This window comes from Tamandua tetradactyla, chromosome 25, assembly GCF_023851605.1.
Source record: "Tamandua tetradactyla isolate mTamTet1 chromosome 25, mTamTet1.pri, whole genome shotgun sequence".
Classification (NCBI taxonomy): Eukaryota; Metazoa; Chordata; class Mammalia; order Pilosa; family Myrmecophagidae; genus Tamandua; species Tamandua tetradactyla.
In genome coordinates, this window is record NC_135351.1 from 30,984,812 (window position 1) to 31,008,342 (window position 23,531).

The following is a 23,531-nucleotide window of genomic DNA, read 5'->3' on the forward strand; positions in this document are numbered from 1 at the left end:
TAAATCCAAGGCCAGCTTTGCAAACTCGGTTTAAGAGCTTCATTCTTAACCTCAGGTTTCTACTGACCACCAGGGCGTTAGGGCAGGGTTACCACTCTGTCCCGCTCTAACGGCTACACGCGCTCGTCTGTGTAGAAGAACCTGCAGAGCTGGTAGTGTGTTCACATGTTGTGGTCTGCTCAGAGCACTCATAAATAGATAATAGATAAGTAACCAAAATATTTTTGCAACCCCAAATAAAGAAAAAATAGGGTGATCCCAATCTGCTTTTCCAAAGTTTGTTTCACAAAATGCCTACATTTTGCTTAAACTAGTTAATGGGACGGTTGTAATATTGGCTGAATCAGAAGTTAAAAGCAGCAAGGGCCTGGCTTCATGTCCACAAAGAAATGTGTTCTTTGCTGTTTTTTTTTCTTGAAACGTGCAGAGTTCTGAGTCTACATTTCATTTTTTCTGCTTTTCATAGAGATATGGACTGAAACATATTTCACTGTTCTCTTAGGTCTGTTATAAGAAAAACCACAGCACAAGCAGTTGATAAATTCATGCTGACATCTGGAAACAGGACCAGTGGGGACCTGCAATGCAATTTCCCTGCTTGCCTCTGTGTGTGAATACAGGCCCAGGGACAGCAAGTCTCATTTTTCAAGAGAATGTGCATTTTAATGTGAAATATTCTAAATTTTTTTATCTTGGCAACTTATAAGAAATATATAACCTGGCACAGACTGGAAAAAATGTCTGCAGGCTTCATCAAGCTCTTGATCTCACAGTCGCAGATCTCTGATGATAAAGAGATTTCTCCACTCTCCCAGCCACCAAGGCCCAGATCAAATATCCCACTTTCCTGCTTTCCTCAATCCTCAGCTGAAAAGAATCCACTCCTCACCTGGCCCCTCCAGGCAAAGCACAGGACCTCTCACAGAGCTGGCATTTAAGAATGAGTTGCCAAATGTTCTAAAAATGATCATAGGGAAGAATACACAACAATGTGATGATATTGTGAGTCATTGATTGTATAGTATGGTTGGACATGTGTGGATATTTATCAATACAAATATTAAAAAATAAAATAAAAGAATGAGTTGCCAGGTGACTAAATGGATATAGTGGAGAACCAAAAGAAAAGTTAAAAATTCTTCTTTTAGCTTGCTACCAGCAATGAGGTAATGAAAGGTGTTTAGGGTGGTTGATGATAGTTTAATATGGACTGAATGGTTATTTGGGTAGATAAATCCATTCCCTTCTAATTATGTTACATTTATCTTACTATGATCCTCTCTCATCTACCTGCTTTTCTTTGGTCCTGATTCTAAAATGTCCCCTCTTTTCTTTAGTGATTGCTTTTATCTCTCTATCTTACAATGAGAAAAAAAGGAAGAAGGTAATGAGGCTACAGGAATTTTAAGCTGAAGCTCAGCCTCTTTTCCTAGTGTTGCTCCCTCCTGCAAATGGACCACCCTTGGGTCCTTGTTTTCTGAACCCAGTTTTTCTCTCTTTTAGCCCCTACTTTCGTATAGTCTATCTAAATGAGGCACAGACTCTCAAACTTCGTTTAAATCAGCTATCTCTCTACCTAGTGAATCACTAATTTATTTATTTATTTTTTTACTTCACTTTCATGCAAATGAGAGAAGTAGGAAAAACAAATTGTCCTCTTCTTGCTTAAGAAAGTAACATCACAAAGATTAAAATCTTGGGGGATAAAAGGAGATGCAGTTTGCATCTAACTACTAGTGAAACATATTTAAAAAAGAAGACACAATTAGAATTAGAAACTTCTGGTTTTAGGTCACAGTAACAATCTCTGAAGTCTGGATGTCTTTGAAAATCCTCTAGACCTATCACTGGCCAGGTCTATTATATGATGCCTGACAGAAAGTAACACTCAAACTTTCTTTCTTTCTTTTAGATTTTCTCCTTTTAGTTAAATCACATGTGCGTCCATATAGTCTGAGATTGGGATATCTGTTACTGAGAATAGTGTTTTAAATTCACCTTAGAAGGAAAGGTATTGTCAAGGGCATATATACAGGCACAAGTGAAAATGGAATGTGAGGCACATTCATTTCATGACAGAGCTGCCCTAAGAAACGGGGTAGAAAAGTACTTCAATTTTATGCCAGTGTATGTTTTAAATATAAAAGAAGATTTGTAGTAAAGAGTAGATAAAGTCTGTGTGATCATTTTTGTATTGCTCTGTGATTTTTCAAAAGTTGAAAGAAGGCACAGAAAAATGTCAAAACTGGTGTTTGGTGGCTTAGAAATTGTAGCTTTTAATTCACGAATATATACAAATTCACCAGTGCTAAAATGTTCCAGGCCGTGTTCTAAGTGCTACAAGCAGCCACAGTTATAAAACAGAAAAAAAAAAAAAAAAATCCTGCCTTGCTGAAATTATATACCATGGAGTAGAAAAACATTAAGTAAATAATTAAAATACACTATATGCTGCATAGTGATCAACATTGAGGAAGAAAACGGAGCTGGAAGGAGACGTTGGGAGACGTGTAATTCTAAGAGTACGCCAACTGCTTTTAACTGAAGCTCTAAAAATGAAACTAACTATATAAGTCTTTTTGAACTCTTAATTTATTTTCTTCTTTACAATATGGTAGTGAAAGAGATGGTGACCTTTCAAATGATGGCTCTAAAATTAGTTCTTTGGCGGTGCAGTGGTGGCTTAGTGGCAGGATTCTTGTCTGTCATGCTGGAGAACCGGGTTCGTTTTCCGGAACCTGCCCATGCCAAAGAGAAAAAAAAAATTAACTCTCTGTTATTTGAGATAGAACATACGCTGTTTCTTAACTGGAAGTTGCTCTTAGATTTGTAAATTATTTTGGTCTAATGACTACCCGGAGAGGTGAGTATTCTCGACGTGCGTTGCCTACGTTTTGCTGGGTGAGTAAAAGGAGACAAATACAGCAGAAGGTGAATTTCTTTTTTAATGCCACCTGAGTCTTTCAGGGGAGAGAGAAGAGAAAAAAAAAAAGTAAAACCCTTAGCAGAGGATGGTTTCGATCCATCGACCTCTGGGTTATGGGCCCAGCACGCTTCCGCTGCGCCACTCTGCTAAGCTGGAAGCTGGGCTTTCAAATAAGTCCTTTATTACATTTTACCCCCAAAGCTGTTCTGTACGTCTATTTTGTTTCGTGTTTCTTCCCAAAGTCTATCGACTCTACTCAGGTTTGAAATTAAAAAATGAATTCAAATACACTAATTCCAAATATTTTGAATGAGAACAAACCCCACGAATGTATAGAAAAATCACCCTCTTATTTTTACTTAGCAGAGGGGATCCCAGGAGCCTGTTATATCGTCGCAAAATGTTATTAGTAAACAAAAACTGAATCAGTTACATCGGGTTCAGAAAATGAGGCTTTCCAAATTAGACTCATCAAAAAGGATACTGCGTGCATTGGCCGGGAATCGAACCCGGGCCTCCCGCGTGGCAGGCGAGAATTCTACCACTGAACCACCAATGCCCTACTGACGAAATGCTGTCACTGGCGATAGAGATGGTCACGCTACTAATCTGTTTCTTTTTGAACAGACTGGTAGGCGGCTTTTCGCTCTTACTGAATAGAACCTCGCACTATTTCTTCTTTTCCTGCCTCTCCTGTGGGCCCCAGCCCCGGCTAGCCCTGTCGGCGGGATCACCCGGCACGGCTCGCGGGCTCCGGCCTTAGCGTCCCCCCGCGGGCCCGCGGTATCGAGACGCCGGCTCCCCAGAAGCGCCATGGAGGAAGTTTAGTTCCCTGGTTTGTTCAGAATTGGGAGTAATTTGTCTGTTCGAGAGCTTCGCGCCTTATTGGGTTCTAAAGGGAAGGGGAGGAGGGTAAGCAAAGGGGAAATAAGGGAAGAAGGAAGAAGCAGGAGGACGGAGAGGATGGGGGAACCAGGAGGAGACAGAGAGCAAGTGCCGGGGACAGGAACCCCGTGCTGTTCTTCTCTGCTGCTCAGCCTAGGGAGAAGGGAGGGACGGAGACACAGGCTACAGGTTTGCCTTATGCTTCAGCTGCTAGGTTGTGGAGGTGGCGCTAGAGTCTCCTTCCTGTGCAATCAAGGGCAAAGTTCTCGTTAAAAGATAATTTTCAATAAAAGAGAAAATCATGACCGTCGTGCAGGTATAAAAATGAGCCCGTGTTAAAATATTTTATTTAATTAATTGAGATATTATTGCCAGTTAAAAGAAGACGCAAAAGAACTGATGCATATATAGATCAGGAATATTGAAATGAATGTGTAGATGAGGACAAACTTTTTCCCACAGGAGGGGGTGAGTGGTTGGGGGTACGTGGTTGTTCAATCACCAGACAAATGAATTTGCATGTTTATGGCCATGAATTATTTTGTATTGTTCGTTATCTACAATTCTGCAATTTACAGAGCTGTGCAATGGCTCCCAGAGAATTGAAATCAGGTGCAAAAGAGCATGCTTTAGTTTTTCTATGTAGCATATTTTTTCCCCTTAAAGTCCTTTACTTTTTAAGGTAGTTTCCTGTTCGGCTACCTTTTTTTGTAAACAAAAAGGCCCCAAAGAAAAGTTAAACATGTCTTTCCAAATTCACCCCTCTTCAATGCAAGGATGCTAGTGTGCTGTCTGGGACTACCTTCCCTAAGATCTGGAGTGGGTGTTCTGAACATGTGGGTGCATAGATCCCTGCGAGGACGAGATATAAGATCTGGACCTGAAACTGTGTGCAGGCTACAAGTACTTTAACAGAACTTCTTATCTAACAATTTTTCCTGAACTTGTTTTGCAAGCAGCCAAGCTTAACCATAAGGTGTATATAACTGGAACGCGTGCAGAAATGCCAGCCACAAAAATCACCTCCCTCGAAACCAGAACTACCAAGATGGAGAAACATGGAAGCAAATCAAATGCTGGAGAACCATCAGTAAGGGAAGATCCGGCCAAAAATCTACTCTGTTGTATATTCTACTTAACCAATTAGGACAAATCAGACCTCCCCACCTCTACAACCATCCCCAGTTCCCATAAAATCTTCCTTAGCTCTCAGATCAGAGAGACAGATTTGAGTCTTGCCTCCTGCCCTTATTGCCGGTTGACCTGGCAATAAAACGCTCTCTTTTTTCAAAATCCTGGTGTCATAGTTTTGGCCTCTGTCAGTCCAACCCCTTTACTGGGTAACAGTATAATCGAGGAAGCTATCATCCCTAACTTCCAGTTTCTAAAAGAGATTAGCATAACTTCCAGGGGGACCCTTAGCCCCAAATTGCAAACTGACTTTTTGTTTTGTTTTGTTATTAATTAAAAAAAAATTAACAACAAACAAACAAAACAATAAGATATCATTCCATTCTACATATATAATCAGTAATTCTTAATATAACATAGTTGCATATTCATCATTTATTAGAACATTGCAAACTGACTTTTGAAATATCTTGAGAATGTGCATGTAATGCATCCCCTTGACCACATAAAAAGGGTTAGCTCTCTTTCTGTTTTTGTAATCTCTCTGCAGATTGCCTATGACACATCACATTCTGGTTATAAAATAGTAAAATTATTTTTCTTCTACTTTAGTGGAAGAGGTTTAATGGGTTGGGAAAAGATACTGATGTGAGTTATATTTCCCCAACATTCTCCTACTGCACACGAGCCATGATGCAGTTAACGTCGAAGGCTCCTGTAGTAGCAGTAGTTAAGGACTGCAGAGGTTTCTGGATGATATGGTTGAGCTGCTGAGCCAGGCAACCCTAACCAACTCATCTCTGGACTTACTATTTATAAATTTCAGGCTTGTGTTATGAGCTACAAAAAGCAAAAGATAAAATAAAAACAAAATTATATATAGTAGTTAAGTAGTGTTGGGGATGATAAAATAGCGAACTGGAAATCAAGACTATCTCAAGGATATGGAAACTAACACTGAATGAGCTGCTGTGTGCCAGAGACTGTTATGTGCTCCACCACGGAATCTCATTTACACTGGCAACCTGACAGAAACCACCTACATTTCCAAAAGTGAATTTGCAAACGATGAGGTAACTCTACAAAATGGCCCAGGTTCAGTGCAAATTAAAAGCTTGGCAAATTAGGAAGGAAAAAAAAATCTGAGTTGCCTCTGCAAGAGAAACTCCTAGAAAGATATTCTTTAAACCATAAAAGCATGGAGCTTATCCAACCCCCTGTGCAATCACTTGATGGTTATAGTACAAACTCTCCCCCTGGGGTAGATAGGGAATAGCAGACATGCTACTTTTAGGTTACTTTAATTTAGTCTCTGTCCCTATTGAGAAGGAGAATGAAGTATGTGTTATTTGCAGAAATGAGTTGTACAGCAGTCAATAAACACTTACCCTGGAGACTGGCGTTCTCTCCACAGACCTTTCACCTTGTGCCGGTCTGAATCTGTGGTGGACCCCAGAAAAGCCATGCCCTTTGATTCTCATTCAATATTGCTGGGTGGAAGCATTTTGATTGTTTCCATGAAGATGTGACCCACCCAATTGTGGGTGGTAACTTTTGATTAGATGATTTCCATGGAGGTGTGTCTCCACCCACTGAAGGTGGAGTTGCGTGCTGGAATCCTTTAAAAGAGGAAACATTTTGGAGAGTCCCTTTTGGTAGAGCCACGAGAAAGCCAGAAGATACCACCATGTTCGCCATGTGCCCTTCCAGCTGAGAGAGAAACATTGAACATCATCGGTCTTCTAGAACCAAGGTATCTTTCTCTGGATGCCTTAAATTGGACATTTCTATAGACCTGTTTTGATTGGGACGTTTTCTCGGCCTTAGAACTGTAAACTAGCAACTTATTAAATTCCCCCTTTTAAAAGCCATTCCGTTTCTGGTATATTGCATTCCGGCAGCTAGCAAACTACACACCTGCATGCCAAAAGGTGCCAAATGGTGTTGAGGCCTGGTCTTGGAAAAGTGCCCAAATAATTGAGGCTTTTTCCTCACAGCAAAATAAAGTATGCACATCTGCTTTTGTTGACTGTATTTAAAATAACTCACTATAATAATGTATATAGAAAAATGTGGACTTTTAAAAGAAAATAAATATTGTCAAGTCAATTCCCTTTAGTCCTTTCTCTATCCCCCAACCATAATTCCAAATGTACGCTAATGAGTTTCCAGAGCCTAACATTAAAAATGGAAGTCTTCACGGTTTACATGACCTCAAAGCTGAAGGATAGATATGCAGCTTTAGAGACGGACAGACCACTCTACCTCACACAGCTATTTCAAAGAATCCAGCTTGATTTGGTGTTTTACCAGTTAACTACTGCCATAAAAATTCAATGTGACAATCCACCCCAACATGTGGTGGCTTAAAACAATTGTTCACTCCCAAGGACAGGCAGACCAGGTAGTGTGGGCTTGGCTGTGTAGCTCTGCAGATCTCTGCTGGGCAAACTGAGTTCTCAAAGGGATTTAGCATGCATAGCAAGGAATGGAGAATCTTGACTAACAATTTAATTGTTGAATGTACTTGGGCAAGCTGCTGCCATGGTTTGCCTATCATAACTGTTTATTTTATAGAGTCTCTGTGACATATCATAACTGTCTATTTTATATCATAACTGTCTATTTTATAGAGTCTCTGTGACAATTAAATGATGAAATGCATTATAAGTATTTTTCCCAGTGTCTGTCATAGAGAGGAAACCCAGTACTTGTTAGCCAATAATAATAATAGTAAGAAACAAAAACACCTGCAATTGATCTGCCTTCAACCAAAATAGTCCTACAAAAATAGATAGGGTAATCCTATCTAAAAGAAAATCTCTTACCCTTTAGTACAGTTCCCCCGTCCTTTTAGGATAAAGACTTAAAAAACCTTTAACTTGATCCACAGGGACCTTTTTCCTGTCATACTTTCTGTAGTCCTGTAAATGAGAAATTAAGATTTGAGGGATGGTTTTGAGTACTGAATCATTATATAGATATTCCTGTTTGCTTTCTGTTATATTGGAATAGACAGAGGGAAATACCTGCTATCAGTAGAAGAGGAAATAGAAATTGACATTTCAGTGGTTTGGGGAAAGATAAAAAGGATTTAAAGCTTCTTTCTTCTGGACTTTGGTATCAAGCCTTCTACAATGACTTAGGGATGTTCTCTGGGAAAGTTTGTAAGTCTGGAAATTCAAGTAATTAGAACTAGTAGCAAAAAGGTCTTAATGCCATAACACCCCGCTATAGTGGCAACAAAAATGTCTTTGCCTAATGTCCACTGGAGGCCAAAATTGACCCTGGTCAAGAACCACTGCTCTATGGGAATACTCTGTACCATCTTTGCAACTCTTCTATGAGTCTAAAATTATTTCAAATTAAGAGTTTTATTTTTTAAAGCAGTGATCAAACTAGAAAAATTGATTACATGAATAGACATTACAGAAAAAAGGAAACAGGAATGGACAATTAAAATGAAAATAGACCCAACATCACCACTATCAAAGAAAAGTAAATGAAACTCAAGATGAATAGTGTTTTTTGGTTACTGGCTTGAAAAAAAAGCCAAAACAAAAATAAAAAATCTAAACGATTTGACTCCAAAGTTTGGAGTCAGTTTACCTCTGACAGATGACTGCTCTCAGATTGATATCAGTAATGAATATAGATCCAAAACTTTAAAAATGTCAAAAATGGAAATGAGGAATATACTGAAAACACAGTACATCATGACCAAGTTGGAAATGAGAAGTTGGTTAAAAGTTATAAAATCTACCGTTAATTATTTATTGCATAAAAAGATCACATTCGAATTTTCATTGAAATTGTATTCAATTTATAGATTAATTCAGAAAGATTTGACAAGGGGAGCTGAAATTCATAGGGAAATGTGAACAGAAAGAATAAGAAAATTTTGACCAAAAAAAAAAAAAAAAGGAAAAAACTGTTCTTGACTGACCTGCTTCTAAGATTTCTTATTAAATTATGGTAAATAAAATGGTGTGTTGCTCGGGAATAAGCTTGCTTTAGTTTGCAACTGCTGGAATGCAATATACCAGGGGGATTTGTTAAGTTGCAAGGTTACAATTCTAAGGCTGTGAAAGTGTCCAAATTAAGGCAAGGCTATGAAAATGTCCAAATTAAGGCACCAACAAGAGGTTACTTTCATTTAGGAAAGGCCGATTAATTTGGGGTTTCTCTCTCAGCTGGAGGGGCACATGGCCAAGTCTAACTTTCTCTCCCGGCTTCTTGTTTCCTGACACTCCCCCAGAGGCATTCTCTTTCTTCTCCAAACGTCTCTGGCTGCGTGGGCTTTCATTGCTCCAAAGTTTTTCTAAAATGTTTCCCTCTTAAAGGCCTCCAGGAAGCAACCCCACCTTGAATGGGTGAAGACACATCTCCATGGTAACAATTCAAATGCTCCTAGCCAGCATTCCTGAATGAGGATTAATTAACTTGGCTTTTCTGGGGTTCACAACAGATTCAAACCGGCGCAAGGTCTATGGAGGAATTAAACAGAATAGAAAGCACAGACCGGCTCCCATATACCTAAATACTTCATAGGGGAGGGGGGGGTGCGGTGGGGGTGGGGAAAGGAACAGCGGCCAATACAAAGTTCCGCCTGCAGGAGCCTGTGCGCGGTGGCTAGGCCGGAGGGAAGGTCCAAGGTAGTGGGCGAGAGGAACAGGAACCAAGGGGGGTGTGTTAGACATAAGCCAATGGTACGTGAACCTCATTTGTTGCTAATTACGTCTGCAGTCGGCTAGGAGGCGTGTCTGCTGCAATGAGGGACGGTTGACTTAATTGGCTGGTGCTTAAAAGAGAGAGGGCAAGATAGCACAGCCTAAGCAGCTTGGCATTCCCCGTCTCAGCACTCGCAGCTCAGCCCAGGCCTTTGGAGATGCAGAAAGAAGTCACCCCGGGGAAAATTGTTGGAACCCAGGGGCCTGGAGAGTAAGGCCACAGAGACCATCCTGTGCCTTCCCACTTAAGAAAGAACCTCAGTGGAAAGTTAGCTGCCTTTCCTCTGAAGAACTAACAAAATAAATCCCCCTTTATTAAAAGCCAATCCATCTCTGGTGTGTTGCATTCTGGCAGCTAGCAAACTAGAACAGGGGACTTCTGTCAGAGGCGCCAGGAGAGACGTGCCGGCATCGGGGGAGACCTGCAGGTACTAGTAGAGACCAGCTACTACCAGGGGGAGCCCTGCTGGTAGCAGGGGTGACCTGCTGTTTCTGGGGAAGACCCGCTCCCTCGAGGGGAGACTTACTGGTAGCAGTGGCACGCACGGGCAGTGGCAGGAGAAGCGGCACTGAACCAGGAGGGGCGCCGCAGGCGGCGGCCTGGCTCCAGATAGGGCGCGCAACTGCCAAACGAGCGCTTTGTCCCCACGCTGTGACTTGCCACTTGCTACGATGACCCGCGACCCGCGTCGCACCAACGACTGCGAGGACCGTTAGATTCCCTGGAAAGACCGTTTCATGCCAACCCGCAGGTCTGAGGTTGGAGTTGGAGAGGCGGAGGGAGCCGGACTGAAGCGCGTCAGCGGCGGCCGTTGGAGCCTTGCGGGTGGAGGGCTAGGGTCTTCCCTGGGGCTTTCTGAAGTTTTGGGTCCTCAAGTCCTGGGAGGTGGGCGACTGGACTTGTCTTCTAGCCACAAGCCAGGTGGATAAAAGGGGAGGTCACCTTGCAGCACACGAGGAGCGATTTCTTGGGGGGAAGGCTCTCAGGGATGGATGAGAGGTGGCCTAACATCCCTCATTTTGAAGGAGGAGAAACGGAGGCCCAGTGAAGGGGATTGAAGTAATGGCAATGGCCATTTCTCTTTATCAGGTAATGTATATTGAAGGGCTTTGAAAGACTCCTATCAATTCACAAAACTAGACCATCTGCTGAGTGTCTTACTTCCCTGAGCCTCTTAGAAAAAGCTGGGAGGGTGGGATTACTGTCCTAATTTTCCAGTTGAGGGCGTAGAGAGTAAGCCACTTGTCCTCAATTAGTTACTTAGCTGATAGTGAAGAAAATCAGGAATCAAATACAGGAATAGCTAGCTACACCTTATAGATACAAAAATGCATATCGTTATCACAAGACAACAGGGTGTCTGAGGCCCTATACAAGGCAAGGAGGAATGACAAAATGAAGAAAAATCCATCCCAAACTTTAAGTAGCTTTTAGGAAAAGGGATTCCTGGGGACAGATGACTAAGGGTGCAGAGCAGTGGTTGAAGACACAGTTTTAAGGATTGAGGGATCCCCACATGTGGGCAAAGATGGAGCAACAAGATTTTATAGAGGTAGGGAAATCAATGATGAACATTAAAGAACTTTCCAATATAAATGCAGGTTTGTGGGTGTTTTGCTTGTTTTTAATATAAATGGGATCTGAGTGGGCATTTTATTTTGAATGAGAAAGGATGTATCTTTTTAAAGTCACCATCAGCACTTTCTTGGTAATGAAATCAGAGCAGTTCTACAACAGGGTTTCACATAAACTTTAAAAACTAGGATTTCGTTGTTTGCATTTCCTTGCTCTTAAACATTTTCCTTGTCTTTCAGGAAACGTTTTAAAATCTGAGAATTGTTTGATTTTTTTTTTTGAGTTTCATCTTTTATTACATAAGTAATGTATATTGATTATAGAAAAAATATTTTAATAAGATGAAAGGACAAAAAAAGACTGGATATGTCACTATGACTACAGTTATTTTATTTTGTCTTCTAGACTTTTCTTGTAAGCTCCTATATGCAAATATATGGTAATTTCCTCATGAGATCCTCACAACAACCTTGAAACAAGTATTATCTCCATTTTTCAGGTGACAAAAAATTGATTTCCTAATGTTTGGCAACTTGTCTAGATCATACGGATTCTAACTGGTGATGCTGGGTGCTTTTGAGTACTTTTTTCTCTTTTGAGCAGTATTATTTCCCCCTTTTGAATCTGGCTCCCTTGACTGTAAAGACTGGAATTTGATCTAGGATCTAGACTATGGATTATTTCTTATATCCCTTTTTATTGATCCTGCAAGAAATTTGCTTATGTTCCTAATATCCTCTGGCGTTGACTCCAGAAGGAAGAAATTCATGGAATAAAGAGGCAGCCAGTCAAAATAGACCAAACATTTAAAACAAACTGTTTCAACATCAAATTGCAAAAGGCAATGAAGGTTAACTTTTACAGGGGCTGCTGGGAAGAGCATGAGGCTGTTTGTAGGGACAGAAGTATAGAAGAATGGAGGGGTCTGCCTGTTTGTTTCTTAGGGTGCCTATTGAGTTATTTAGTACTGGTCTACCCCCCTCCCCACCCCCCATAATCTTAGCATGTGTTACATCTTCTCTCCACCAGAGGCTCCCAGGAGAGTACAAAGGACTTAATTCATTTCTTCTGAGAATCCTCTTTCTCATTCTTTTCTCACTCTTTGGATTCTGTGTTAGCAATAACTAAATGAACCATTCCATTGAAGAGAAAATCAGAGACGCAGAATCTGAGCCAATAAAGTCAGGATCCTCTTCAGCAATCAGTGGGAGGGGGAATAAAAGGCTACAAACAATCACGTATGTTTTGCTTCTGTCACAAAAGACTTTATAACAGCATCCAGCAAGGTGAAGCAGAAAGGTTGGGAGGAGGGGAGCATGGAAGAGAAGAGCTTGGGGACAAGAAACATGGTGTGGAGACAGAGGTACTGGAGAAACTCAACTCGTGGGGAAGTGATTGTGGTGGCTTTACCTGGTAAACGGATTTCCTCAGCCCCCTGATAAGGTCATCAAGATTGCGGTATTTTGGCACTGCTCCAAGGCCTTTCAGTTCTAATCTTCGCACTGCATTTACCAATGACTCGGTTAGCACTTTGTAAAAATTGTTGCATGCATGGAGGATTTTTTGAATGTCTCTGGATAGAAAATAGATTCTAATTTTTTTTTTCTATCAGACTTTGAATTGGCAAGTTCAGAGTATTTCCTTGTGCTTTCTGCCAACATGGTGGATAAAATTGTATGTTCTAAGATTCAGTGCAATGAGGTTTTATCAGAGCCACATGCCTGGAAGATCAGAAAAATTTTTTTTCATTTTGCATGGTGGCAACTTTTAGCCATTTTTTGAGATGTTTACCTCATCAGAATTTAAATAATGTAAGTAGTTGCTGTTTTATAAGTGAATACCATCATCTTCTGTAGTAGGGAAGGTTTTAATTACAGGTAAACAAATCAAATATGAGAGAAGTTGGGTGATTTCCACAAGTCACGTAGCTAGTAGACTCAGCCCTGGCATTGGAGTACAGAGACTTAGGTGACCTACTTTTTAAGTTATGGTCACTGCAGACATTGTGGGAAATACAAAAATGTACAAAGAAGAAAAAAGTCAAATGGAATCTCATCACCCAGAGATAACTACTGGTACAGTTTTGGTGATTTTGACCTTTTCATCACATGTATACACGTAGGCCTCTATGCGTGTGCGCCTAGCTCTATAGCCTTCAGCTGTGTATATATGCTTGGAAAAACCCAAACTGATATTGGCACCTTATCAGAAGATAATCAGAAAAATATGTACACTTTGTAAACCTTTGCTTTCTGGCAGATGAGTGGTTCTCAAATAGATGGCAGTTCTCAGACAATTACCAATGTCAGAAGTTGTATTAGTTAGGGTTCTCTAGAGAAACAGAATCAACAGGGAACACTTGCAAATATAAAATTTATGAAAGTGTCTCACGTGACCGTAGGAATGCAGAGTCCAAAATCCACAGGGCAGGCTGCGAAGCCGACGACTCCAATGGATGGCCTGGATGAACTCCACAGGAGAGGCTCACCAGCCAAAGCAGGAATGCAACCTGTCTTCCTCTGAGTCCTCCTTAAAAGGCTTCCCATGATTGGATTTAGCATCACTAATTGCAGAAGACACTCCCCTTTGGCTGATTACAAATGGAATCAGCTGTGGATGTAGCTGACGTGATCATGACCTAATCCTATGAAATGTCCTTATTGCAACAGACAGGCCAGCACTTGCCCAATCAGATGAACAGGTACCACAACTTGGCCAAGTTGACACCTGTCCCTAACCATGACAGAAGTTTTCTGTGAAAAAGTTTTTGCTGGTTCAGTTAGAAAGGAGAAAATGAAGGAAAATGAAATTAAATAATATCTACCTCAGACTTTTGATGTAGGGATGTAAGCATATCTGAATTTTCTTAATAACCATGACAATGTCTTCTAGCTGTAAGTATTTAAGGCATTTTAAATGAGCAGGCCCGATATTTTATATAAACAGCTCAAAATACTTCTTTTTTTTTTTTTTTTTTTTTATTAACGGAAAGAAAAAAAAGAAATTAACACAACATTTAGAAATCATACCATTCTACATATGTACTCAGTAATTCTTAACATCATCACATAGATGCATGATCATTGTTTCTTAGTACATTTGCATCAGTTTAGAGGAACTAGCAACACAACAGAAAAAGATATAAAATGTTAATATAAAGAAAAGAAATAAAAGTAGTAGTAATAGTAAAAAACAACAACAACAAACAAACCAACAAGCAAACAAAAACAAAAAAAAACCCTATAGCTCAGATGCAGCTTCATTCAGTATTTTAACATGATTACTTTACAATTAGGTATTATTGTGCTGTCCATTTTTGAGTTTTTGTATCTAGTCCTGTTGCACAATCTGTATCCCTTCAGCTTCAATTACCCATTGTCTTACCCTGTTTCTAACTCCTGCTGAACTCTGTTACCAATGACATATTTCAAGTTTATTCTCGAATGTCCGTTCACAACAGTGGGACCATACAGTATTTGTCCTTTAGTTTTTGGCTGGATTCACTCAGCATAATATTCTCTAGGTCCATCCATGTTATTACATGGTTCACAAGTTTATCTTGTCTTAAAGCTGCATAATATTCCATCGTATGTATATACCACAGTTTGTTTAGCCACTCTTCTGTTGATGGAGATTTTGGCTGTTTCCATCTCTTTGCAATTGTAAATAACGCTGCTATAAGCATTGGTGTGCAAATGTCCGTTTGTGTCTTTGCCCTTAAGTCCTTTGAGTAGATACCTAGCAATGGTATTGCTGGGTCGTATGGCAATTCTATATTCAGCTTTTTGAGGAACCGCCAAACTGCCTTCCACAGTGGTTGCACCCTTTGACATTCCCACCAACAGTGAATAAGTGTGCCTCTTTCTCCGCATCCTCTCCAGCACTTGTCGTTTTCTGTTTTGTTGATAATGGCCATTCTGGTGGGTGTGAGATGATATCTCATTGTGGTTTTGATTTGCATTTCTCTAATGGCCAGGGACATTGAGCATCTCTTCATGTGCCTCTTGGCCATCCGTATTTCTTCTTCTGGTAGGTGTCTGTTTAAGTCTTTTTCCCATTTTGTAATTGGGTTGGCTGTCTTTTTGTTGTTGAGTTGAATAATCTCTTTATAAATTCTGGATACTAGACCCTTATCTGATATGTCATTTCCAAATATTGTCTCCCATTGTGTAGGCTGTCTTTCTACTTTCTTGATGAAGTTCTCTGATGCACAAAAGTGTTTAATTTTGAGAAGCTCCCATTTATTTATTTCCTTCTTCAGTGTTCTTGCTTTAGGTTTAAGGTCCATAAAACCACCTCCAGTTGTAAGATCCATAAGATATCTCCCAACATTTTCCTCTAACTGTTTTATGGTCTTAGACCTAATGTTTAGATCTTTGATCCATTTTGAGTTAACTTTTGTATAGGGTGTGAGAGATGGGTCTTCTTTCATTCTTTTGCATATGGATATCCAGTTCTCTAGGCACCATTTATTGAAGAGACTGTTCTGTCCCAGGTGAGTTGGCTTGACTGCCTTATCAAAGATCAAATGTCCATAGATGAGAGGGTCTATATCTGAGCACTCTATTCGATTCCATTGGTCGATATATCTATCTTTATGCCAATACCATGCTGTTTTGACCACTGTGGCTTCATAATATGCCTTAAAGTCTGGCAGCGCGAGACCTCCAGCTTCGTTTTTTTTCCTCAAGATGTTTTTAGCAATTCGGGGTACCCTGCCCTTCCAGATAAATTTGCTTATTGGTTTTTCTATTTCTGAAAAATATGTTGTTGGGATTTTGATTGGTATTGCATTGAATCTGTAAATCAATTTAGGTAGGATTGACATCTTAACTATATTTAGTCTTCCAATCCATGAACACGGTACGCCCTTCCATCTATTTAGGTCTTCTGTGATTTCTTTTAACAGTTTTTTGTAGTTTTCTTTATATAGGTTTTTTGTCTCTTTGGTTAAATTTATTCCTAGGTATTTTATTCTTTTAGTTGCGATTGTAAATGGGATTCGTTTCTTGATTTCTACCTCAGCTTGTTCATTACTAGTGTATAGAAAAGCTACAGATTTTTGAATGTTGATCTTGTAGCCTGCTACTTTGCTGTACTCATTTATTAGCTCTAGTAATTTTGTTGTGGATTTTTCTGGGTTTTCTACATATAGTATCATATCGTCTGCAAACAGTGATAGTTTTACTTCTTCCTTTCCAATTTTGATGCCTTGTATTTCTTTTTCTTGCCTAATTGCTCTGGCTAGAACTTCCAACACAATGTTGAATAATAGTGGTGATAGTGGACATCCTTGTCTTGTTCCTGATCTTAGGGGGAAAGTTTTCAATTTTTCCCCATTGAGTCAAAATACTTCTTAGTTACATAAATGTTTTGGTTATGAAGTTAACATCTGCTTGTTAATGAAATGCAGTAATAATAAGGAACATTGTCAGAAAGGCATTAGGGATAATTTTTCCTGGTAACATGAAAAATAACCTTTCAATTTTTCAATATGCTTTTTGTTGTGACGCCCTATATTTTGACAGTAAAAGTTTATCTTGGCTAAAAGATTATTTTACCATCAAATTATTACCTAGAATGCTTTAAAAATTGGCTTAAGGAAACACTTTTTAAAAATATTGAATAATTTTTCAATGTGAACCTAGATAGTCTTTACTTATTTATGTATAGTAGGAAAAAAACATTCTGGCACTGGGCCATTATCAGAAGATAATTAGTAAAACATATCCATAATGATCACACTTCATAAAATTAGAGTTTCAATTTCTTTATAAAAGTCAAATTGGATGTGTTATTTTTAAACAAATTATTGTGGATGTTTTATCTAGACAGAAATTTCTCACAACTAATAGAATGTGAACTTTCTTTTAAAGGCTTAGATTACGTTCCTTATTTAGAATTGGGAAAGAAAAGGAGTGGACTTACAAAATAATTTAAACACATGAGTTGAGATAGTACTGTTCTCGTGCCATAAGCTTAAGTTAAATATTTCTAATTACTGTATTTTTGCTTGGTACTGCCTTATGTATTAAACATTGTAAGGAACTACTTGCTAAATTAATCCTTAATGTCCTAATTTGATACCCTGATGGCCTGCAAGAGTTAATGAACAATGAATCTTAATTAAAAGCCTCTTTACTGTTTAATACTCAACACTCTGCCTTAACTCCTTCCTGCTAACAGAACATCTTGAGTTTGTTGTCTTGTATTCTCTTCCGACATATGGACGCACTTTCAAGTTTTCTAAAAGTTTTTTCTTCCTCTTAAATTGTAAATTTAGATGTCAAATGTAGCCTCCATTCTACAGTTTGAATTCAGAAGCGAAAAGAGGGCAGCGGTGGGAGCAGTGGAGCTCCTCACAGCACGGGCAGTAGGGCTTCTGGGCTTCCTGGAGAGCCAGCTGGGCCAAGTGAATCTGAATTTCCACTAACTTGGATCTTAGGCTGGATCAAAGCTGCGACCTCCCAGAAAAGGACCTCAAATATTGGACTTAAGCTTCATTTGCTGTGTGTCTTTCAAAAAAACCACACTACCTAAGAATTAGCAGCAGGCAGGGTTTACTCTACACTAAGTAAGTCTGGCAGGTTATGTTTCCAAAGGCCGTGGATTTTTCTGCCCAACGTGCACAGTAACCAATTCCTGAGACATCAGGTTTCCAAAGAGAGAGTTTATTAGTAAGTAGGAGATCAGACAGCTTAACGACCCAAAATTTGTCTTCTCAAACTGTAGTAATTTGGGTAATTTTATTAGAGAAAATGTGGGCAGGGTTTAGGATAATGAGCACAGTGGATCCAGATGATGTAATTAGAGGGGATCTGATTATTGAGCATACGCAGATTGATCACATGCTTAGTCACAGACCGTAAGAAAATGGTGGAGTGAGGTCTAGGTGACTTGTAGGTCAAATTCTAAGCTACTGTGCATGTCAGGTGGGCCCACTTAGGTTAAATCCAGTCTTGGCTATCAAGATAATTTGGGACTTGGGATGAGTTAGTACCAGGCAGACCCAAGACCATTAACAACCATTAGGGGCTATCTTAAGTGATTATAAAACTCTGAAGTTGAAAAACTGGATAATTAGATACAGATGAAGATTACAAGATTTTTGCAATCACAGGGACAGAAGATAAGGGCTATACAACCATTATCAGAATCAAGGCAGTTGCATTACAATTCAGAGATTTCAGGTACTTTCCTGTTTACTCCAATACACCAGAAAGCAAAAAGGAATATTTATATCAAAATCATCCCTTAAATCCTGATTTCTCGGTACAGTCAGGTATGATAAAGTTCACATTTCTCTTTTCTTTGAAATGAAAACTTATGCTCAAACAAATTTTCACAGTGGACAGAACCTTGAACTGGGAGTCAATATCCCTGGGTTTGAAACTTTCACTGTGGACTTGTTACTTTTATGTTGTTAGATATGCAAAACACAGACTCAGATTCCTCAAATATGTCGTCGTGTTTTCTATTCTTTGATTCTTTTGAATTAGCCAAAGCACCTCGGATAGTGCTGGGTACTTGGCAGACCTCGAGAAAAATACTGGTAGACCGTACATTACTGGAAAGTTGTGAACTGGCTGGTATTTGCTAAGCCTGATCTTGAAATAGGCTTTTATTGGTAAAATGACCCTGAAGGCTAAATTACTTTGTTTTGAACCAGGTAAGCTTTGTTTGCCTGGTGTGCAATAGAGAAAAATTTGAGTTGTGACCACCTTCTGCTAGTTACGAATTCTTTCCATGGTTCATCAGGTATTGACTGCACACCTCCAGCTTGTCATAGTGCTGCACAAATGATATGAAAAGATGACAGTGGTGCATTATACATTCTCAAGGTAGTAGCTCATAATCTGGTAGAGACTCCAGGCTAAGCATGGTTCTCATATTATCTTATTTGATCTTCACAACAATCCTGTGAAGTGGATCCTATTGCTATCTTCTTCCTGATGGGGAAGCTGAGGCACCACAGGTTAGGTGAGTTGCTGAATAGCATGTGAAATTGTGACTGTGGAGTCTAGATTCCTACCCAAAGCCTGCATTGTGAACTGTTTTCTTGTCACAGCAGTTTGTTGAGAGGAATTAGCCCTTTCTACTCATTCTAGATGTCCTAAATGTCCACCATGATGGAAAGATACCCTGATCCTTCCTAGTGGTAAATAGAAGTAATAATGTTTGTTCTGTGTCTGAGAAGTTACGTCAGATACTTCTAATGAAGAATACAATATAACAACTCCGATGATATTGTGAGCCATTGATTGTACAAGATGGTTGGACTGTATGTGTGTGGATATTTCTCAATAAAAATATTTAAAAGAAATGTAATTACTCCACTAGAGTGAAAATAATCACTACCCTACACACACTACAAATTTTGCCAGGCCTCTTTTTTTTTTTTTTTAACTTGGGTGGGCACCAGGAATTGAACCCTGGTCTCTGGCATGGCAGGTGAGAACTCTGCCACCGAGCCACCACGACCCGTCCATAAGGCTTCTTTTAAAGTATTTTTTATTCTAGGCAATTTTTGCCTTTTCTGCTTGTTCTCTTTTAATACCTTCTATAAGAACTATTCTTTGGCCAATTTCTTCTCATCACATTTTAAAAAAATCTTGTTTCCATTCCTACACTTTTGTAGGAATTTTCTATTCTTGTAAAAATGAATATAAGATATAGTTTTGAAAACTAAAGCCGGAATTTTTCCATCAAATGTAAACAAGTCCATTTAGCTATGCAAATCTTATCATATATATTACCACAAGTGGAGGTTTTCTAAATAGCAAAAAAAAAAAGTTTAAAAAATGAAAGCAGAAATAGGAATAGGAATTTTAATTACAAACTGAGGAGAAGAAAAAGAAGCAAGGAACAAAACAAAATAAATCACCCAACTATTAGAACTGGATCATAAAAGCCATAAAGAAAGATATCTGTCATCCACATGAGCAAAGATGTCCAAGCTACAAAACTGTGTAATAATTGAAAGATCTAAGCCTCTCTAAGTGACCATTGGAACTGAGCAGAGATTCAAAGAAATGTAAAATCATAGCAACAGATAAAATAGAATCTTTGGTCATAAAGGAACTTTCCAAAGTATACTTCATTTTTGTCCTTTATTGAGTGAGTTGAGTAAAAATAGTCTTTTTAATCCTGTTTTGACAAGTGATTAAAAGTTTTGACTAAAGACACTGTATTAAGAAGTATGGCATGTTTCCTGTCTCCTACTGTGAAAACTTTGGGCACTACACCTTGGTTTGCCATATTAGAGTCTGTGAAAGAGAGGACAAGTTGTATACCTGTTCTAAAGCTTAATCTTTCTCTTCAGCTATTACTGGGAGTTGAAATTTGCATTTGTTACTGTAGCTTAAGGAAGAGAAAGGGGAAGATCATGAGAGTGGGAACAGCCAGGGAGAAATGGCTGTTATTGTCTGAAGGCTTTCAGAGCCTCCCATCTTTTCCTTATCCAAATCCATGCTGATGAAAAGGATTGCCATTGAGAACATGGGTTTATATCACTTTCTTTGAATCTTAGCAGGACTTTTGACTTCTTCAACCAATTGCGTATGACAGAAGTGACACTATATGACATCAGAAGCTAGGTCTTAAAAGGATATGTGCCTTTCACCTTGTTAGAACTTGCTCTTTGAGTTCTGAGCCACCATATTAAGAAATCTGATTACCCTAAGGCCATCCTGCTGTGAGAAAGCTCAGACTCTGTGGGAAGGCCACTAGCAGGTGTCCTGGTGAACATTCATGGCTGAACCTTCAAACCAGCCTGAACCAGGTGCCAGGCATGCAAGTGAATTAGTATCCCGCCCCAAAATCCCAATGCCCAGCTCTTCGAGTCCTCCCATATGAGACCCCAGATGTGAAGGAGAGACAAATCATCTGCTGTGTGCCCTGTCTGTAAATTCGTTATCCACAGAATTCACAAGCATAATAAAGTGGCTGTAGTTTATGCTGCCAGTTTTGCTACACAGAAGTAGAAGACTGGCGCATTTACTGATCTTTGCATCCTATATCTGTCTCAGCCCCTGGACTGGGAGCTCCTTGAGGATGAAAAGGCCATTCTCACCTTTGTGGTCCAGCACTGTTTTTGGCAAGTGAGGATTCTCAATGAATTCTGATGTGTGAATAAACTGCTTTTGTAGACTAAAAGTAATAATGAAGAGAAATTTCTCATTTAAAATTTTTTTGACATTTTCTACCTTAATGTAGAAGTGGTACATTATAATGTACATTATAATGTAAAATGGTACCATTAAATATTGCATATCACAGAGCTTGAGCTGATTGTGTAGACTCTTCAAACCAAAACACAAAAGAGAAAACCAACAGTCCTATACATGTAAAAACTTTTATCTGCAGAAATGCAATTTTCCTATCAAAAAATGTTTAGGATCAATGGAAATTAATTCACCCTGAATTAAATGTAAAAGCACTAATGGATTTCCCCAAAACTGTGCACAATAATGAATACAGCTTTAAAAGTTAGGATATTATGAATATTTTCTGTGTAGCTTTTCCATCACTTCTTCAAGCCCTCCCTACATCACCATGTAGGGATGCGAAAGACCGAACTTGGTGTATGAAAGGGTGATTTAGGGTTGGCAGTGTATGTTTGAAAGGACTGATTGTCCTTAAACTAATTTACAAGGTTAGGCAACATCTGGGGATGACCTGAAACATGCTGTGCCCATCTGATTAAAATAGTCATTTTAGAACTCCTTCCTGGGTGTAATCAAATATTCCATAAAAGGATTGCTCCGAATATTCTATATATACAAAAATATATATCCTTTGCCCCCTTGTCTTTATTATTGCACTTTAAGTATGGGGATGTTCCTCAAATGGGCTGTGTCTACCCTCTCCAAAAGTTTCTGCCCTACAATATTAAGTCAGGATTAAAAAAATGCCTGCCCCCACAAGATTGAATCAGGATTTAAACGTGTTTTTTTTTCTGGAGTACATAACAGACTCAAAGAAGCCCAACTACTTTCAGTGTTCAGAAAAGCTCCCAGTTTGAAAGATAGCTCTTTATATATATATATATATATATATATTTAAGGGATTTATATCCAGAAAAAAACTCAATTTTTTTCTCAACATTATTCCAAAATGTCAAATCATGCCAGGATATGTTAGTTTACAAAATTAAGTTATGGCTTCTAAAGAAACTAAATCAGAGCTCTATTTATTTAAATACTTACTGTCTTATTTAAGGGTCTTACAAGAGTCATCTTCTTAGGTTGCTCTTTCTTTTTTTTTTAACATGGACAGGCACCAGGAATCGAACCCGGGTCCTCTGGCATAGCAGGTAAGCATTCCTGCCTGCTGAGTCACCGTGGCCCGCCCATAAGTTCTTTCTTTCTTTTTTTTTTTTTTTAATTTACATGGGCAGGCACCAGGAATCGAACCCGGATCCTCTGGCATGGCAGGGAAGCATTCTTGCCTGCTGAGCCACTGTGGCCCACAGGTTGCTCTTTATCTGCTTTTTAAACTCTTCCAGCATTTTTATTCCTTTATTTACGACTGTCTTATACCAAGACCAAGTACATGTATATTCTAACTAGAATATAAACTCTTTGACGCTAAGAATTAGGTTTTCTCTATTTATGACTGCCTTTACTAACAAAAATATACTGACTGACATTAACAAAGCCACTACAAATTCAGATTCTTCCACATACTGAGGTGACAAATGGCCAAGTAAGCAAAAGCCAGATTCCTTGAAATCCAGGTAATCAAGGTTATTAAAAAATCCATTTTTGCTTCTTACTAAACTTAATTGATTTCTTAAAATAGAATATATTTGAAGCATTAAAATATTTAAAATTTTAATATACTTTATATAAATGTCATTACCAGGTATATTCATGCTTGGTTCATGTAACCTAGCTTGTCTAGTTAGGATATTTTTAGAAGGAATATTGAGATTATACTTGTAATACTAGCTTATTTTATTAGCAAGCTTATATTAATTTGAGAACATACCTAAGTAGAATAAAATTGCATTTATTCAATTCAAAATTTTATTATAAAATTCCATGTATCAGAGGTTGAAAATATCTTTTTGTCTTCATAAAATCTTTATATTACAAATAAGTTTAAAAGTACGTTGACTATCAAGTTCTGGAAAATGTACTGCAATTGTTTAATTTGTTCTAAGCCTCAATTGTTTAATTTGTTCTAAGCCTAAATCCAGGAAACTTTTTCATATTTCTCAAAGAACTTTCATTAAACTTATTGAAATTTGGTAATTAGATTTTGTCAGTTACTCCTATCC

At 38.8% G+C, this 23,531-nt stretch overlaps 1 protein-coding gene, 1 long non-coding RNA gene and 2 other non-coding genes across 6 annotated transcripts in view; 1 reads left to right on the plus strand and 3 right to left on the minus strand.

The window, feature by feature from the left end:
- Positions 1 to 2,478: 2,478 nt before the first annotated feature.
- Positions 2,479 to 10,211, minus strand: LOC143669280 (uncharacterized). Of its 2 annotated transcripts, XR_013168814.1 has the most exons (4): positions 10,200 to 10,211; positions 7,771 to 7,866; positions 6,331 to 6,652; positions 2,479 to 2,738 (listed from the first exon to the last, which is right to left on the minus strand). It is a non-coding gene; the product is annotated as an uncharacterized LOC143669280 (long non-coding RNA). The 2 variants fall into 2 exon arrangements; XR_013168813.1 differs by lacking the exon at positions 10,200 to 10,211 and having other exon boundaries at positions 2,483 to 2,738; positions 7,771 to 8,349.
- Positions 3,003 to 3,074, minus strand: TRNAM-CAU (transfer RNA methionine (anticodon CAU)). The gene has a single exon. It is a non-coding gene; the product is annotated as a tRNA-Met (tRNA).
- TRNAG-GCC (transfer RNA glycine (anticodon GCC)) lies at positions 3,415 to 3,485 on the minus strand. The gene has a single exon. It is a non-coding gene; the product is annotated as a tRNA-Gly (tRNA).
- Positions 10,212 to 10,255: 44 nt separating the features above from the next.
- Positions 10,256 to 23,531, plus strand: part of LOC143669278 (putative olfactory receptor 2W6) — a 41,475-nt gene continuing 28,199 nt past the window's right edge. The window contains exons 1-2 of one of the 2 annotated variants that reach the window (XM_077143921.1): positions 10,256 to 10,762; positions 22,526 to 22,562. The gene's annotated coding sequence lies outside the window, so the exon portion shown is untranslated. The remainder of the gene's footprint in view (positions 10,763 to 22,525; positions 22,563 to 23,531) is intronic. The other variant, XM_077143922.1, reaches the window with a different exon arrangement.